This window comes from Kryptolebias marmoratus, linkage group LG1 (genome assembly GCF_001649575.2).
Source record: "Kryptolebias marmoratus isolate JLee-2015 linkage group LG1, ASM164957v2, whole genome shotgun sequence".
NCBI classification, from domain to species: Eukaryota; Metazoa; Chordata; class Actinopteri; order Cyprinodontiformes; family Rivulidae; genus Kryptolebias; species Kryptolebias marmoratus.
In genome coordinates, this window is record NC_051430.1 from 21,600,124 (window position 1) to 21,605,427 (window position 5,304).

At 38.1% G+C, this 5,304-nt stretch overlaps 1 long non-coding RNA gene across 1 annotated transcript; it reads right to left on the reverse strand.

The window, feature by feature from the left end:
- Positions 1-1,557: 1,557 nt before the first annotated feature.
- LOC112451107 lies at positions 1,558-3,748 on the reverse strand. The gene is made up of 2 exons (XR_003039857.1): positions 3,670-3,748; positions 1,558-1,804 (listed from the first exon to the last, which is right to left on the reverse strand). It is a non-coding gene; the product is annotated as an uncharacterized LOC112451107 (long non-coding RNA).
- Positions 3,749-5,304: the final 1,556 nt, after the last annotated feature.

Genomic DNA, 5,304 nt, shown 5'->3' on the forward strand with positions numbered 1-5,304 from the left:
ACATTTTTTAGAGTAGAGTTCACAGTTTGGGGAACATTAAATATTGTTGCTGAACTGATGGTTTTGAAAAATAAATTCTGTTGAACATATGAGCTTCTCATCCCACTGAATTATTACATTTACAACTATATTATGTGTCACAACAAATATATATATATATATGCTCCATCAACAAAAATGTCAAGTTTATCTTTTGTTTACCATTTCACATCTTTTTCAAATTTTGCTACAAGACTGTTGTGGATAAAGCATCCTCTCAGTTTTGTTTTCTCAGGATGATCACGGTCTATACAACTGTTTGGGGTCATTTTTAGCTCCCAGTTTGGAGTAAGTACCATCTGAACACAGAGGACCATCTGCAGCATACATGTTCAACGCCTGATTAGTCAGACACATAAATTCATGCCATACAAACACAAAGCTACACATTGATGAGCATTGGTAATATCAGGTTAACCAAAATTAACAAAGGTGAGCAACTCGGCGACAGACAGACACAGGAGACCGAGGTAACGGTAAGGGATTTTATTTACAAGGAGTTGGTGAAGGTCTGGATCTGGAAAGGAGGAGTAACGGTGAGTATATTGTTGTCGAATGGATGGTAGGCGAGGAAAGTGAGGAAGGCTCAGCACAGAGGAGAGGATCCGGGTTCCAGTGGTGAGTATTTTTACAGGTAGGTAGGTTCCTGAATAGGACGGAGGCAGACAGGCAACAGTGCAGATCGGATCAGTTGAGTGGCTCTCAGGTAGGTCCTTCCATAGACAGGTAGCAAAGATCTTCCATTTGTTGATTTTCAGAAAACTTTCTTTTCTTTTTTGCCACTTTCAAGTTATTTCAGTGACCAATGCAGGATTTTTTTGTTTCTTTAATGAAAGGGTACAAACATATTCATCAACATTTGTAAAATCCTGCAGGAATAAAAAAAACTAAAAACTAAAAACAAAACTGAATTTGGTAACAGGCAGCAAAACCCCAAACTCTAGAAATGGGTTGTATATGTATTCAGCAGCAGAGGAGAATACAGAATGCATTTACAAGGATAGGTAATAATAGACAGAATACAAATGAGAGCCAACTTGATGAACAAAATACAGGTTTTGAGCAAAACAGACTCAAGAAGCAAAATTTATACAACTATGCAAGTAAGAATATTTTTCAAAGTAAAACAGGAAATTAAAAAATATAACCTAAATCATGATATCTTCTGATAATAAAATGCAATGATAATCAGCATTTAAATAAAAAATTAACCTGTGAATTTTACTTGCATGTCAGCTGTGACGTCACTCTGTAATGGTCTGAAGGTAACTGAAGACAAAAGCCCTTACAGGGAAGTTGTCCTTCAGAGATTGAAGCATTGCCTCTCAGTATGTTAGATCTGAAAATGTCTCATAAATCACTGCTGATGTCGAGATGCATGTAGATTTTGTAGCACAATGCTTCTTATATAATTCCTGTACTCACCCTTGCTTGACATTTTATCTCCAATCTTATATGTGATTCATGCTTTACTTTCATGAACCCCCACATTTCAGCTGTTTGTTTCAACAATCACTCTTTTTTTTTTTTTTTTTTTGAAGGATTTGTCTTCACACACAGTCTTTACAGCTCCTCACTGTGTTTTTCCTCTCACATCGGCCTCTTCTTCCTCTATCTCTGCACCCGCTTCATCACTCTTCCTCCACTATCTCCGTCTCTCTGTGCCTCCCGTTCACATTAGTATTCTGTTCAGTCCCGGTTTGTCTCTGAAGGTAGTCGGCGGCTGTCTGCTCCTCTGGTTTGAAGCCACTGGAGTGACGGAGCCCTGCATGGCAGAATGCTTTATTATTCAGATTTTATGTCCCAAACAGACACGTACACACGCAGCATCACACAAAAAACACAACCAAATATATGCCTATTTTTTGTGTTTCATCCGATGTCCCCCTCCACACACACACCCCTGTCTCTCTCCTCCTGGCTTGTGTGATGGTTAAGTAGTGCTGGTGCACTTCAGGCTGCCCCTGAGTGCAGTCTGAGCTGACAGATTTCATTAAAGCTGTAATGCAGCCTGTCTCGTCTGCCCTGCTAAGTCCTTCAGAACGGCACAGACCCGAGACATCACGACACAGCAGAGTACTCAACACAACATTCAGCAGCAAGGCACGATGCAGCATGACAAAGCAAAAAAAAAAAAAAGAAAAAAGAAAAAGAAGCAAAAAGAATAACACAAAGCGCATTGATATCTACTCTAAAACAGCCAATATCAGAAAGCATTATAATAAGTAGAGAATGTGTCATACTAGCCTGCATTTTATTGTGAGTTCACTTGAATCTCACATAAAGCACACTTGAAAAACCTGTGTAAACACTTAATTGCATTTATTTTATCTAAATACCTGCTGTTTCTTAGTAACCCAGATGGCACCGGTGGGATTTAAATGATCAGTGAAGCAGAATATGGCATTTCCTACTTCCGGCCTGACTCAAGCAAGACAAAAGGGTGTTTCAGCTTCTGCCTGAGAAGCATTTTAATGTCAGTGCAGCTGCATTTCTCGTCTCTTTATGTTTCAACTTTAATTTCATTAAAGCCTTTACCAGCTTTGATGCTTTTATGAAACAATTTGGAATCTTTTTTGTTTGTGCATGCAGCGAGCAGTTCTAAAGCAATAGTTCAAATCTTTTGAAGGCTCCGTGGAAGGCTTATGAACAATCGATATCTTACTTCACTCTGGAAAGAAAAAAACTTAAATTCTGACAAGACTGATGAGCTAATAGCTTGTCAAAGGGGGGCCAAGACCAATGTGGAGTGTTGCCGTCTTAAAACAACTCTAATCTAAAATATTTTATAGTGATTCATTAAAAAGCTTTTTATTGAAAGTTTCACATATAATGTGAAATTAACAGCATTGCAAAAGTTTATAAAATAAAATTTCACGTTTTTTAAAAATTGAAGTTATTTTAAGACAATAGCAATCCACTCTGGTCCTTGCCCAGCTCAGAGACAAGCCGTAAGCTCGTCAATCTGATGAGAATTAAACTTGATTTCTCCAAACTGAAGTTGTTCAAAAAGCTATCTACAGCAGGTAAGATATTAATTCTTTATAACCTTTCTAAAGAACCCCACTTTAAAAGACCTGAACAGTCAAACATTAAACCAATATGGTATTAGAATCCACACTCTGCATTGTCAATTTAATGACGTAACTGTGTACAAATTGTTTATTCGTAGATCATTGGAAATACAAGAGGCCAGTGTTGAGAATGTTTGTGAATAAGTGAAGTGGATGTTGAGTCACTTAATGGTGAAAGAAAACTTTCGCAACAAGAGCGTACAATGCCCATATTACATATCCTATAATGGTAAAATTACATCTGTTGCTTAATGTACAATTACATTGCAAACATAAAGGCACACAGTAGATGGATTAAACAGTTTACATAAGTGTTTTGAAATCATGTAACATTGTTGAACGGTCTATAAATCTAAAAAGAAGTTGATGCATACATAATTTTGACAGTATGTTTTGCTTTGCTCAGTAAGAGGTTACGATTGTCATGTTGGGTGGAAAAGGAGGCGAAACCCAGAGTGCAGACTCATCTTCCGAAAGAAACTAATTTATTAAAATAAAAGATAATCAAAAACAACGGCTGATGTGGCAGCAAAACCAAACATAACAAAATCCAAACCTGAGACACAAGACGAGAGGGCCAACCAGACACCGCATGAAGCCACAGTGAACCAGCAGTAAGTGGAGGAGAAGACCAGGTTAAAAACAGAGGGTAATTAGGTGAAGTGGGCACAGGTGAGTAATAACAACTAGGATCAGGTGAAGATGGGCGTGGCAGGAAAACAAGAGACTGACTGAGGAGAAGTGGATGATGGCAGGAAACAAAGACACGAGGAACAAGAACAAAGCTAAGACAAGGCTAAACACAGGAACCAAATAACAGAATTAAAGAAACCATAAACTCAATACAAAAAACCCTAAAACCCCCAGATCCTGAAAATAATAGTGTGTAATCAAACATTTGTTTTCTCTTGCTATTATATTATTTCAGTTTAATTTTTGTGAATGTGCTGTAAAATGTTACTCCATGCTTTAAACCAACTACTAGTTTTTTTTTGTTGTCGTCGTTTTTTTGTTTTTTTTTGCAGCTGCAAGACATGAGCATGCTGAGGCTCAGAGTGACTCACAATAACACTGTGAGGTTGCTGCTTGGGGATTCAATATGACATGGCTGCAGAAAGCCGCTTCTATCAGATGATATCTGCTGTGCTATTTTTTGTGCTCGGGTGAGTCAGAGAACAATGTCGTATAGAGGATTTATTCGGCTCAAGGAGGAGCTCTTGGGAGTAAGAAAACACAACACATTGTCTGAATATTACTGCTTTTTTAAATTAAAATTTGATTTAATTTCTTATTGCTATGGACTCTGTGAATCAGAACTACGGGGCGGCGCTTGATTGTTTGCACAGCCGTCACGCTGCAAGAGAACTCGAAAAGGCAGGAGGCAAGCCCTCTCTTTGTGGGGGAAAATCCTATCTTTCAAATGAATCACATAAAAATCCCAAACCTTTGAAGTGCACGTTTGACATCATTTTAAATTACCCGCACTCTTTCTTTTCACAAGAGGAGGACACAAGAAAAAACATTTCTGGCCGTAAAATTTAGTAATTTAGGTCTTAGGATTCCTTGAAAAAACACGTAGCGCCCACTGCCTTTCATGCCATTTTTAGAAAAAGATCATTTTACAATGAGAAACCTTATAAAAGACGTTATGCACTATTTTATGCAATATTGTAAGAGATCCATTAGTGCTTGAAGCATGAGCTAAGAATGACTCTCAGCTACTACCATACCAAACTGTAGCTCAGTGTCTGTAAAACTTGTTGAGTCATTGCCATTTTTGTGTTGGTAAAAGCAGATTGGCTGTGACGGTGATCCTAAATTGTTTTAGTTCCAGAAGTTAATCAGTTGTGGATGTATGGGAGATAACCCTATAGACAAACTCCCAAATACACACACAACAAAAAAACATTGGCTTTTTTTGGCATGCAATAATTAGGGGTAGAAAACATGGAGTTTTCCCTTGTTCTATTATAGAGGAGAATGTTTTAAGCTAACACAGAGTGTAAAGTAGGGCCTGGTGAAGTGTGTTGCCTGTATCTGTTGTGTAAATGTTCAAAGCAAACCCCCTCCTCTCGCTTAGATAAGGCTATCAGAGCAGCGAGGTTTCAAATGCAGGGATTATAATAATATAGGTCAGGGTCTTCTGTCAGAACAGCTTCTCCTGGCTCAATACAGATGAGAGATATTGACA